A 14,282-nucleotide genomic window follows, 5' to 3' on the forward strand; every position below is an offset into this window, starting at 1 on the left:
AAGAAGAGGAGTACTTGTGGCACCTTAGAGACTAACCAATTTATTAGAGCATAAGCTTTGGTGGACTACAGCCCACTTCTTCGGATGCATCCGAAGAAGTGGGCTGTAGTCCACCAAAGCTTATGCTCTAATAAATTGGTTAGTCTCTAAGGTGCCACAAGTACTCCTCTTCTTCTTACCCTGAGAGTTCTCTAATCTGATTCTGTTTTCCCACCATACTGTAGCTTAGCTCCTGCTCTCCTTTGGCGTCTGATGCAATCTGGATTTTAAATTGACAATTCTCAAGGTTCTTAGTGAAATTGACTGTTTGCCTTGCCATCCCATCCTCACAAAACATCCACAAAGGTGAAAGATGTGGATAATTTTAAAAATCATGGGATCTGAGGGCCACCGGGGGCCCTTGCAGAACATGGTAGAACGAACCCCTGAGTGCTCTGGGGCAGTCCATCAGCATCCACCCCATCTGCCACTGGTCACGCACCATCCTTTCTTCTCCACAAGCAAAAAACATACACCTTAAATCTCAAACTGGGGGTCAGGACCTTTCAGGGGGTCGCAAGGTTATTATACGGGGTGTCGCAAGCTGTCAGCCACCACCCCAAACCCCACTTTGCCTCCAGCATTTATAATGGTGTTAAATATATTAAAAAGTGTTTTTAATTTATAAGGGGGGTCACACTCAGAGGCTTGCTATGTGAAAGGGGTCACCAGTACAAAAGTTTGAGAACCACTGCCTTTAACTGTGCTCATGCCATCTAGTGGCTCAACAGCAAAAGCAAGGTCCTTTCATCTGCAGATCCAGGAAAGAGATATGCCCCTAGCCAAGATGTCCGCCACTGAAGTCAGCGAGAGAGTGCTCACTCTGCTGAAAAAGGTGGCTGCAGATACCCTTACAATTAAAGCTACTGTCGCCAGCCTCCAACCAACAGTATTTGCTATTGAATCCTCCTTGCAGCTACTATCAGATAGTATGTCAGAAGCCAAGGACCCTATTTCCTCAGTAGAAGATCAAATGCAGGGCATGGCTGCCCAAACACCTCAAAAAATTAATTAAAGGGAATTAGCTGATCTGGAAAGCAGATCATGCAGAAACAACCTTAGAATCAGAGGAATTCCTGAGGGAGCAGAACAAGAGAAACCTCTGGATTTTATCCCCAGCCTTTTAACAGAAATTCTTGATCTGCCTGAGGAAGAGCCCGCAGGTATTCGTCACCAAAGCCTGCCCCTGGGGCTAAGCCCAGAGCACTGATCATTAAATTTCTCAGGTTTACAACCAAACAATCCATCTATTCAAGGCCAGGGGGAAGAAAGCTCTGGGGCAATGGTTTCTCAAGATTTTGCAAGGGATATTGTGGATAGAGGGCAATTTTGCCAGGCCTAGGGGAGAACAAAAAGGGCTAACACACTACATGGTGGTTTTCTCCATTGTTTCATGTAGTATCGGGAGGAGTGACCTAATCTTCCAAAAACCTCAGGAGGTGGAAAGCTTCATAAATAACCTATAAACTACTTTTGATGTAGTTTGTTTCTGATTATTCTAACTGCTGGCACTTTTTCTTTGACAGCTGTGCAGATCTAACTAGCCCCCATTATGTTTACTCCCCACATACTTTGCCCAGAACTGATTGTGGTGAAGTTGGATCCCATATATATGCTGTGTGTTTTCTGTATGGGGGTTTTGCTGAAACCTGAATGCCACAGCCTTGCTAACCGTAAATCATCATGCCTGTGATTGCTTTAATGAGCTGCCTGATACTGAGGGAGTAGAAACATAAAACTCCCTCATGCAAACCCTGCACTGGTAGGCAACAGGAATCCTGACTGAACCATTTCCTAACAACCACTAGGTTGCTTTATGCATGGAAAGCTGGCCTCTCATAAAGGTAGTGATGTTGAAAAGCTGCTTCTGCTGCTGCACAGAGGAGCTGAGGAATCTGAAGCCACATACAGAGGCTACAGTGAACAGTGGTGACTCAGGGCTGTCTGCACATTGTTGGGAACCCTGAGAACAGATCTCTGATTTAGATTGTCATTCCATTGCTGGTGGATAGCTGCAGCATGGACATAGGGATGATAGTAAGGGAAGTTCCCATGCTCACTTTTGCTTATCTTCTTACGTTGTTGCAAGATGGTAATGTAACCATCAAACACGTTTAATGTGCAAACTCTTGTGTCTGGGGATACTGGCTTACCTACCTGCACTTCAGGTTGGGGTAATAGTTGTTGGATTATTTGTTTGAAATACAGGAGATGGTAATTCCAGCAGGAATTACTTGTAATCATTTGTTGTAGAGGGTCCCTGACCCAAAACTCTGCTGAGTCCATTGCATCCTACACAACTCAGAGACTGATATAACCATCAGTGGAATGCTTGTTGTATTATGGAATATAAACATCAAACCTTCCAGATCTTCTTTGTTGGGGATGTATCCTGTGTGCAGTTGTTATTTATAATACTTTTCAAAGCCATTTAATGGTTTGGATGGGGGGCAGGAGGACGGATGGACGGATGACAACCCTGGTGAGCAGTGACAAGCTGCTATGCCTGCATCTGCTGGAGTATCAGAGCATTTTAGCTATATTTAGCTTGAAGTGTTCTTTCAGTGCCTGATAATGGATGACATTGATCCCATGTGTTGCCAAGTATGTGAATGTTCATATGTTGATATAATTTTTTTTCATTTTGTTACATTCTATTTGGGTCTCTTTTGTGCCCCCTTTGCAGTGTCTTTCCCCACCCCTGTCTCTTTCCCCTTCTTCCCTCCTGATCTTTATACTCAGGAAAATTCCACTCTTCATGACAATGATTTCCATCCTGCTTCTGCAGGTGCCTGTAACTAACACTGACATCTCTCCCTAATTTTTCTGCACCTTCCTTGTTCTCTGGAGGTCTGGCAGGTGGTGAGCATCTAGCAAGATAATGATAAATCTGTGGAATAAGTGTCCTGGGGCATTAACTGATAGACTGCCCCTCTTGGGGGGTCCTCTGTGGGGAGTAGAATGAGATGCAATAGAGCACATGACACAAAATTCCATTACTCTCGTTTGTAAGATCATGCATGACAAAAAATAATTCTTAACAAATTTGTCCTGAATCTGTTTTATTTCCTGGAATATAAAGGGACTTAACACTCCAATTAGAAGAAGAAATAATTATTTAAGAGAGGAAAGGCAGATGCAGTGCTTTAGTAGGAGACACCTCTGATGAGGCTGCTAAATTAGAAGGTGACTGCTTCCCATCCAGATCCAGAGGGCTAGTCATACTCTTCTATATGTATGTACCCACTGTATGTGTACATACAAAGCACTGATCTGAGTCAAGTTCAGATTATCAGGGCAGATTCTTAACATTTAAAGTCACCATAAATGGATCTGAACTAATCATTGCTAATATGAATGAGCCTGACCTTGATGATCCTGAAACCTTTCATCGGTTATTTTACTAAATTGACAGAGAACCCCATATCCCTATTGTGATTGCTGGGGATTTTAATTAAGGGCTTGATCCTTCTGTGGACAAATCTTGCCCTCAGTGTCATAAACTAACTAAAACCAGAATGGCTCTGGAATTGCACATTAAGGACCTGGGACTATGTTATAGCTGGCAGCTCATACATCCAATGAGTTGGGATTATTCATACTTTCCCCCAGTATACGCATCCCATTCCCCTCTAGATTTTTTTCCCCTCTCCAGGGACTTGGTTAATTCTGTAGTTGATTCCTGCATGGATAAAATTACTGTCTTTGATTATACCCCTGTAACTCGGAATAACAACAGATCCAAGTAAGTAACAGCCATGTATATGGAGATTTAATTCTTCATATTTATTAGATCCCTATTTCAACATTTTTATTGGAAAATATATTTGCCTGTTGTTGGAGACAAATGGACTTTCAACATCTTTGAGCAGCCTATTGTGATAGACACCCAAGCCCTCTGTGAGGGGTAGAATTATTAGTTTCACTTTTTCCAAGAAGAGGGAACATGGAGAAAATATGATGGCTCTTGAGAAAAAAGTAAGAGAGCTTGATTTGTCTTATGCCACAGCCCCAGCTTCCGATTTGTTGTGATCCCTGATCAATTATAGATATGAACTCAACAAGCTTCACTTGGCACAGGCTGAGTTTGCCCTATTTTGACTTAGGTAGGATTTCTAGGAATAAGGTGGAAAAGCTGGCAAGTTGCTGGCATACCACCTAAGACAAAGGGTCTCAGCATGTGGCATGCCAACTATCTGTATAAACATGGTAAATTATGTACATTATCTAAAGATTATTAATAGTTCTTTAATTTCTCTAATATCTGTACAAACTGGATGCAAACTCCTGCATAGATACTTTGGATCATTTTTTAGAAACGTTACCACAAATTATCATAGCCCAACATGGAAATCTTGATGCTCCCCCTAACAGAGGATGAGTTAATTAAGATGATTAAGAATATAAACGTGAGGAAAGCTCCAGACCAGCTGGCTTCCCTGCTGAATTCTGTAGACACTTCCTTGAACTCCTGTCTGACAAGATAACTGAAATGTTTAATGAGTCATTTCCAGAGGGCACCCTTCTCCCTGAGGAAAGTCCTAATTTCAATTAGTCTTAAACCAGAAAGTGATGCCATGCTATGTTCTAATTATGGGCCAGTTTTACTTATTAACAGTAATGTCAGAATATTGTCAAAAGTTCTGGGAGTGAGGCTGAAGAAGGGTTGGAGCTCTTTCATACACCCAAATGAAGTTGGGCTTGTCAGAAGCTGTTGTGGTTCTGATAACCTTTGACAGCTTATTGGTATCACAGCAAGTGAAATATAATGACCCCAAACCACAAGCCATTTGAGCTTTAGATGTAGAAAAGCCTTTTGATAGGGTGGGCTGGAGGTATGTGTTTTATATGCTACAAAAATTTAGATTTGGACCCTTGTATAGTTCCAGGATCCAACAATTATACTCTCATTCAATTTCTTGCATCACTACTTATAATGTGATCTCTTCAGGGGTACTAGGCACAGATGCCCACTGTTTCCATTATGTTTTGATTTGGCTCTTGAGCCCTAGGCAGTAGCTGTATGGGCTCAAGCTATCGGAAACATACAATTCATTTCCCGGGAATATAAATTGATGTTATGAGCAGATGATGCCCCTTTATTTACATCCAAGCCAGAAACCACAATTCCAGCCCTTTTATCACTAAATCAAAAATTCAGATCAATATCTGGTTACAAAATTAATTGGGGAAAAATCAGAGCTATTGGAAATTGGCCAGTTATTGTGTAGCGTAGCTTTCTCTCAATGGAATTTCCATAGGCAAATTGATGCTATTAAATGCCTAGGTATAAAAGTACCAAAAAAATTAACAAACTAGTGAAGATAAATTTATATCCTGTGATCTCTTACATAGTGATACAAATGGGTGGCATCCTCTCTCCCTGTGCCTGTGGGGGAGGGTTAATGCAATAAAAATGAATATTCTGCCTCGGGACCGCTATATTCTCAGTGGCCTACCTGTATGTATCCCTCCACCTTATTTCTGAAAATTTAGTAACCTTGCTAGAGTTATTTTTATGGAGCCTTGATCAGTGCCTACAACTATCATTTAATAAACTCCAACTCTCTATGGGAAAGGGGGAGGGTTCCTAGACCCACATAATTATTATTATGCTTTTATTGTGTCACAGATATACTGGTTACAGCATCCTAACACCCTTATATCCTCACAGGTGAAAACTGAACATGTATTAATACAGCCAGTTCTCCCTACAGGTCTCCTTGGTTCCGTTTTTGTCCAGTGGAGAAAAATAAGGTGCCTACAACGGTGGCTGCATGAAGGTGTAACTGTGCCTTCGTGGATCACAACTGAGCATACCAAATTCAGGAATAATTGCTGAGAAATAGGGTAGACACAGCCCAAAACTGGTGTTTATTCTCCCATAAGATATACCAGACTTCAGTTTCACCACACTGGCTAACGAAGTCAGAAAAGCAGTTTCCTTAGGTATGCCAGTCCTTGTATCACCACCAAAAACACTAGACTTAAAGAGGAGAGGTTCTTTAAAACCAATTTCATCAAATAAGAGGTTCTTCTGATCTCAAAGGACCAGCCACACACCCAGGTCAATATATAACTCAGATCTTACCCAATAATCATGTCGTTGTCAATCTTTTAGTATCTAAAATCTAAAGGTTTATTTATAGAAAGAAAGGTGAGAGTTAAAGTTGGTTAAAGGAATCAAATACATACAATAATTGCAAAGTTTTTGGTTCAGGCTTGTAGCAGTGATGGAATAAACTGCTGACTTCAGTCAAGTCTCTGTTGCTTCCAAATCATTGGAAGGTCCTCAGTCCCTGTGTTAGAATCTCCCATTAGTATAAATCCAAAGTCAAGAGGTTTGAGCAGGAAAGAGGCAAAATAGAGATGTTTCCAGCACCTTTTATAGCTTCTGCCATGTGGAGGGAAATCCATTGTTTCAAACAAAGCCCTCACCACAGCTAGTGCAAAATTACAGGTAAAAGATGGAGTTTGGAATCACATGGGCAACTTTCATGTCCATGCATGACATCGATTAGTCATAGCAGGAAAGTCCCTTAAGTGTAGATGGGCGTTCCCCATGGTCCATTGTGAATTAAATGTTCCTTGATGAGCCACTTAATTTGAATAGTCCCTTCAAGATGTGCAAGCTAAATACTTTGTGGGTGTTACCCCAGAAGCAAACATTTGAAATCCAGGTATAGAGCTAATACTCATATCTTCAAATACAAAAAAATGATACTTAAACTCCCCAAGATTGTATCCACTATGTATACTTTGTTAATGAAGAGGAACTCTTAGTCCAGGGGTGGACAAACTATGGCCTGTGGGCCATTTTAATCCGGCCCTTGAGTTTCTGCTGGGGAGTGGGGGTGGGGGCTGCTCCACACAGCTCCCAGAAGCAGTGGCATATCCCCACCTCGGGCTCCTATGCGGAGATGTGGCCAGGGGGCTCACCTCCACATGCTGCCCCCGCAGCTCCCATTGGCCAATGGGAGCTGCAGAGGCAGCGCCTGCAGACGAGGCAGTGCACAGCAGAGCCGTCTGGTCACAGCTCCGTGTAGAAGCGGGGCAGTGGGGAGAAAGAGACATGCTGCTGCTTCTGGGAGCTCAGCCCTGATCCCCCTCCTGCCCGCCGAACTCCTCGGTCCCAGCTAAGAGAACGCTTCTGCACCCCAAATCCCTCATCCCCAGCCCCACCCCAGAGCCTGCACCCCCAGCTGGAGCCCTCACCCCCCCATATCCTGATCCCCTTCCCACCCTCTGAACCTCTTGATCCCAGCTCAGAGCACCCTTCTACACCCCAAACCCCTCATCCCCAACCCCACGTGTAACAGAGCACTTCACTGCTCCATTCCAAAAATCAGTTGGAGACCACTTAATATGCAAGCACCAGTGTCCTTTTATTCTTTGTGTCAGTTCCCACCAACGTTTATATACAGTCCATCCAGCCAGCTCCCTGGAGGACAGCTAGCTTCTTTAGCCAGCTGGGAACTACAGCCACAGGCTCCCCCCTTTCCTGTCCCCCACTCTGCTTCCTTCCTGCCAGCTTTATATAGCCTCCTGGCTAACAAGGCCCGGAGGTGTTTTTCCTTAAGCCCTTTGGAGAGCCACACCGAGCCAGTACCAATTAATACCCCTTAATTGGAGCTGGGCTAACAGGGGCCTGGCCAGAACCTTTTTGGCCAGCACCCTCACCCCTTCCCGCTCCCCAACCCCAATTTTGTGACTATTCATGGCCCGCCATACAATTTCTATATCCAGATGTGGCCCTTGGGCTAAAAAGTTTGCCCACCCCGTCTGAAGTTTTGTGAAAGTCTGGGAAGGGGATTTATCACAGCCCTTAAAAGAATGCCAGTGGCAGACTATATTATGTAATGTTAAAAATGCTTCTGTGGATCTCAGGTTCTGCTTGATACACAAAAAGATTTTATTCAAAATGCATTGGATGCCACAGCGGTTGAACAAGAGCAAAGCCTTATCCTCTGAAGTTTGTTGGTCTTGTAACAAAGAAAAAGGTACCCTGATGCATGTGCTATGGGACTGTCCAGAATCAGGTAGCTGTGGAAAGAGGTGGATGCAAGAGTTTAAACTGCTCAGCTTCAGCAGGTGAATGTCAGCTGAAAATTATATCCTAGGTTCTTTACTTGCTAGATTGGGTTTAATTCTGCCACAAAGACCTTGGTTCTTGAAGGATGCAGAGATCATTAAGTGTGTGATTTTACAAAAATGGAAGAGTAGGCTTATGCCCAAAATAAGAGCAGTGGTATTTGGACCTATCTGAGAATCCAAAGGAAGAATAGCTTCTCACCATAAAGAGCAATTATGTGAATTTGAAGAAACATGGACCTTGGTTCTAGATACTTCTGGATAAAAATGTTGAGATGGCTCAAAGAATGCCAGACTACATTCTACATAACCCTTCCTCTCCGCCCCCCCACCAGTCCTTTCTTCCTCTCCCTAGTCACATATGTCTTCTCTTATTTTATTACTGTTACCTCTGCCATAACGTTGTGTATGTAGTATTGTCCAGTCTTACAGCTTTGACAAGTTGTAAAATTGTATAATTCCATAATTCTTTTGGAGATCCTGTGAAGTATGAGTACACCTCTACCTTGATATAACGCTGTCCTCGGGAGCCAAAAAATTTTAACGTGTTATAGGTGAAACCGCATTATATCGAACTTGCTTTGGTCCACCGGAGTGCGCAGCCCCGCCCCCCCGGAGCACTGCTTTACCGCGTTATATCTGAATTCGTGTTATATTGGGTCGCGTTATATCGGGGTAGAGGTGTATTTGGAAACATATACCAGCTGGACTTATGTTTTGTACTTCTCATTGTTTCTTTATGAAAATCAATCAAAAATTAATCATAAACATTTACAAAATCATGGAAACAAGGACTTTGATATCAGTTGGTAAATTCAGCCTTATCAATAATATCCTATCCATGCTAACAAAACTACTATGGTGCCAGATCCAGTTACAGCGGGTAATGTGCTAATTAGTGGTTTAAACACAGTTCGGCTCTGCTTGCTGTAGACAGGACTGAAGTGTGTTTTAACTATGTTTGTGATTCATCCTGCATACTTGAACACTGCACTATTCCTTTTAGGAAGAAACTAAACAATTCTGAATAGAACAAGGACAATCATTTTCTTAAACAATTTTTTATTCTCCTTTTTTGGGGTCCTGTCAGCATGAAGTTTATAAACTTGTTATAATGCTGCATGGGTACATTGTTTCCAGCAGGATTCTAATCGAGCTTCCCTGACCTGAATGGACAAGTTTATTTCTGCCCAGGCACCCACCCGGCTCTATGAGACTCTCTCCTTAGGTAGGCTGCAGCACAGTTATAGTTCAATTCTTAAATATAAATCTTATCAGTGCTGGTTGAGAATCAGGACTATGATGATGGTGAGCCATAGCCATGTTTTAGAGAGAGAGATGGTTGTTTAGTGTTTCAAATCCATGTGCTTAGAGGCAGGCAGCACAATCCAATGGATGGTACACTGGATTGGAAATAAGGGATTGTGGGTTCTGTTTCCGTCTTTGATATAGACTTCCTCTACCAACTTGGACAAATCACTGCACCTTTGTACCTCACTTTGCTTGCCTTTAAAATTGGGATAATGCTTACTTGCCTTTTGCAAAGCTTTTGGAGATCTGTGGATGAAAAAGCTATGTAAATGCTATGTTTTAATATTTGCTATTGATTTTTTAATGTGTCGTTTACAAGGAATTAGTGGTATACAAGTTGCCACTTGCTGGAGCTGATAGTGGGGTCCACTTAAATCTTAGTGTATCCTGCCATTTGAGATATTTCCCACCACATCTGAGAGACCGCATCACCTAAATGCTCAAGAGTCTGGCTCTCATGAAAAGAGAGGAGGGATGTTAGTCTGGAAATGCTTGACCAGGACAGAAATATAATGGAGTGTTACTAGAGTTAGAGCGGTGGTGCCCAAACTTTTCCTCTCACGCCCTCCCTTTACAATAATGGAATCTATCCGCGTTTTCTCTCCCTCTCTCCCACACCCCAATTACTGCACAGTTGGCTCAGCAAAGAAGCTTAGGCTGAAGGTGGAGCTATATGCTGGGCCTATTGTGATTTCAACACCCAGAAATTAACCCTCATCCTGATACAATGCCTGGAATTCATAGGGGCTGACCTCAATTCATTACTGGCCAAAGTGCTCCTACTCCCCCACAGATTCCTCTCCTTGGTCATACTCATAGAGACAATACAAAACAGCCCCCAAATATCATCCAGATACTGCCTCTAGCTCTTGGCGCATATGGCAGCCAGCACAGCGGTGATATCTCATGCCAGGCTTCACATGCGGTGAAATGTGTTTCAGCTTGGTCTACAGACCAAACAGAGAGACACTAAACAAACCTCTGTTGCTGCCCACCATGGTCAAAAACTCCCTGGATTGGTGGAAAAACCCAGCAAATGTTTGCAAACTTTTCACAAACTTCTCTCTCGTTACTTCTCACCACTGACACATCACTCATAGGTGGGGCCCACTTCTAAATGACCTTACAACACAAGGAAAATGGTTATCCACAGAGACATCCCTCCACATAGAATCATAGGACTGGAAGGGACCTTGAGAGATCATCTAGTCCAACCCCCTGCACCCATGGCAGGACTAATTATTATCTAGACCATTCCTGACAAGTGTTTGTCTAACCAACTCTTAAAAAATCTCCAATGATGGAGCTTCCACAACCTTCCTAGGCAATTTATTCCAGTGCTTAACCACCCTGACAGTTAAGAAGATTTTCTTAATGTCCAACCTAAATCTCCCTTGCTGCAATTTAGGCCTATTACTTCTTGTCCTAGCCTCAGAGGATAAGAAGAACACTTTTTCTCCCTCCTCCTTGTAACAACCTTTTACATACTTGAAAACTGTTATGTCTCCTTTCAGTCTTCTCTTTTCCAGACTAAACAAACCCAATTTTTTCAATCTTCCCTCACAGGTCATGTTTTCTAGACCTTTAATAATTTTTCTCGCTGTTCTCTGGACTCTCCCCAATTTGTCCACATCCTTCCTGAAATATGGCACCCAGAACTGGACACAATACTGCAGTTGAGGCCCAATCAGTGCAGAGTAGAGTGGAAGAATTACTTCTCGTGTCTTGCTTGCAACACTCCTGCTAATACATCCCAGAATGGTTTGCTTTTTTTTGCAAAGCATTACACTGTTGACTCATTTTTTGCTTGTGGTCCACTATGACCCCCAGATCCCTTTCCGCAGTACTCCTTCCTAGGCAGTCATTTCCCATTTTGTATGTGTGCAACTGATTGTTCCTTCCTAAGTGGAGTTCTTCGCATTTGTCTTTATTGAATTTCATCCTTTTTACTTCAGACCATTTTTCCAGTTTGTCCAGATCAATTTGAATTATAATCCTATCCTCCAGAGTACTTGCAACCTCTCCCAGCTCGGTATCGTCCGCAAACTTTATAAGTGTATTCTATGCCATTTTCTAAATCATTGATGAAGATATTGAACAGAACCGGACCCAGAACTGATCCCTGCGGGACCCCACTTGTTATGTTCTTCCAGCATGACTGTCAGCCACTGATAACTATGCTCTGGGAATGGTTTTCCAACCAGTTTTGCACCCACCTTATAGTAGCTCCACCTAGGTTGCATTTTCCTAGTTTGTTATCAGAAGGTCATGCGAGACAGTATCCTTGAGCTCAGGGTAGTCAGGAATGCCTGGATCCATTTCCTCTCACTGGTCAAGGGAACACACACGAGAGTCCTAATGACAACATAGCTTGTATATATTACATAAATCGAAAAGTAGAAGCCAGGTCGCCCTTCCTTTGCACAAAGCACTAAAGTAATTGAACCGGTGAATCTCCCACAACATTACATTATCAGTGGCCTACCTTCCCGGTACACAAAACTCAATGGTGGACAGTCTCAGTTGCAAGTTCCCACACAACTACAAATGGGAGATAAACCCAATTGTGCTTCACAACATATTCAGGTGGTGGGGGGACACTGAAAACAGACCTGTTCGCCACTTACCTGAACAGGAAATGGCCATGCTACTGCTGCAGAGCAGGGATAGGACAGCACTCTCTGGGCAACGCTCTCTTTCTTCTATGGGACAAGGACCTTCTCTATGCCTTTCCCTTGTTTCCCCTACTGTTAAAAGTCCTATTCAAAATAAAAAGAGAAGGAGCACACATCATACTAATTGCTTCCACCTGGCCAAGACAGACTTGGTAGTCTTACCTGTCACAACTTGAGACATGCCTGTCAATCTGTCTTCAATCCACTCCATACCTCCTCTCGCAGAATGAAGGACACACTCTGCATCTCAACCTCGGGATTTTCCGCCTCAAGACTTGACTCCTCATGGTTCCAACGCATAGAAAGCTCCTGCTCAGGGGAGGTACAAGAGGTATTACTACACATTAGAAAAGCCACAACACGCTGTACGTACCTGCAAAAGTGGCCCTGGTTTCAGGCTTGGTGTAATTCCCAACAAATTTCTCCGCCACTCACTACTCTTCCAAAGATCCTAGACTGTGTACTGACTCTTAAAAAATCGGGATTATCTCTCAGTTCACTCAAGGTCCACCTAGTGGCTATCGGAGCCTTCTATCGACATGTAGAGGGATACTCAGTGCTATCACATCCAACCACAAAATGATTCCTCAAGGTATAGTAAACCTTTTCCTACAACCCTGACATCCCACCCCTAGATGGGATCTAAACCTAGTGTTGAAAAACCTGACTAGACCTCCCTTCAAACCCATGGTTTACATACCTGAAAATGAAAACTGCCTTCCTGGTGGCGATCACCTTGGCTAGGAGAATAGGGGAAATAATAGCTCTGATGGCACGCATCCCCTCTACACAGTATTCTTTTGGGGCAAGGTCACACACAAACTGCAGCTGAAGTTTACCCCCAAGGTGACCTCCCCTTTTCACATGAACCAACTGATCCACCTTCCAACTTTTTACCCTAAGCCTCACTGTGATAAAAGGGAGACTATACTAGAGACATGATATGTTAGGAGAGTCCTGGCCTTTTACCTGGATAGGACGAAGGCTTTTAGGAAGTCTCCCAAGATTTTTCTTTTTATTGTGGAAGGATTCAGTGGGGGGACACATCTCAAAGAACCATTGTTACTGCAGAAAGTGAGTAACTTCTTTGTTTCTTATGATATATAATTGAAATCTAGACATTAAACATATCTTTAAATATTTCTCTTGCTCATTAAAAATAAAATCTAAATTCTCCAGATTTCTCATTTTATATTGTTCAAGTGTGCAATTTGCAATGAGAGCTGCTTGGGCCTATTCTGGCATTTTTCTGATTGTTTCTTGAGGTCAAAGAATAAAGAAAAAATGTATTAAAAAAGAAAAATATTTACCTTGTTGAACTATAGGATGTCATTACCAGATCTAAGAACCCCAGAACAAAATTATTTAAATACACTGCGCTCTTGCATTTCCCCATGGGCCCTTTGCAGTTTAAGAGAGAAATAATAGGGAGGCAGTGTTAATGGGCACTTCTTCTCTTCTAGTTCTGTGAAACTTACAACTAGCAAAGGAAGATGCTCAGTACTGGGAAATCGTTAGCAATTCATTCCTGGGATGATGGCACCTGACAGACATCCTGTGTTCCTGTAAGTGCTGCAGCTGCCTTCCCCCAGAACAGTGGTTCTCAACCAGGGGTATGGGAGTAAATCAACTCATCTAGATATTTGCCTAGTTTTACAACAGGTTACATAAACAGCACAGCACTAGCAAAGTCAAAACAAACTAAAAATGTCACACGAGTTGTTTGTACTGTGCTATACTGTACACTGAAATGTAATTGTAAATATATATTCCAATTGATTGATTTTAAAATTATATGGTAAAAAGAAATTAAGCACTTTTTTTACTAATAGGGTATTTGTGACACGTTTTTATTTTTTGTGCAAGCTTGTAAGCAAGTAGTTTTTACATGAGGTAAAACTTCAGGTACACAAGACGAATCCGATTCCTAAGAGGCCTAGCGAAGTCTGGAAAGATTAAGAGCCAGTGCCCCAGAGCACTTCATGGGCGTGTTTTGCGCAGAGCTGGGCTTGTGCTAATGTGACGATCCAGCCATATTTGGCATCTGTTTATTCCCGTGTCCCTGGCACTGTGCTAGGCTGCCCCTGAGGCGGGCACAGGCTGGGCACTGAGCACCCTGCGGCTCTGACAAGGAGGCGCGGGCGCTCGGCGAAAGCGCGCCGCCTG

At 42.9% G+C, this 14,282-nt stretch overlaps 1 long non-coding RNA gene across 3 annotated transcripts; it reads right to left on the reverse strand.

The window, feature by feature from the left end:
• Window positions 1–7,376: 7,376 nt before the first annotated feature.
• On the reverse strand, window positions 7,377–14,221 carry LOC117880163. Of its 3 annotated transcripts, none has more exons than XR_004646487.1 (4): window positions 13,427–14,221; window positions 12,069–12,425; window positions 11,658–11,796; window positions 7,377–8,082 (listed from the first exon to the last, which is right to left on the reverse strand). It is a non-coding gene; the product is annotated as an uncharacterized LOC117880163 (long non-coding RNA). The 3 variants fall into 3 exon arrangements; XR_004646486.1 differs by having other exon boundaries at window positions 12,069–12,200; window positions 12,279–14,221; XR_004646485.1 differs by having other exon boundaries at window positions 12,069–14,221.
• Window positions 14,222–14,282: the final 61 nt, after the last annotated feature.

The sequence above is a fragment of the Trachemys scripta genome, chromosome 7 (assembly GCF_013100865.1).
Source record: "Trachemys scripta elegans isolate TJP31775 chromosome 7, CAS_Tse_1.0, whole genome shotgun sequence".
Lineage (NCBI taxonomy): Eukaryota > Metazoa > Chordata > Testudines > Emydidae > Trachemys > Trachemys scripta.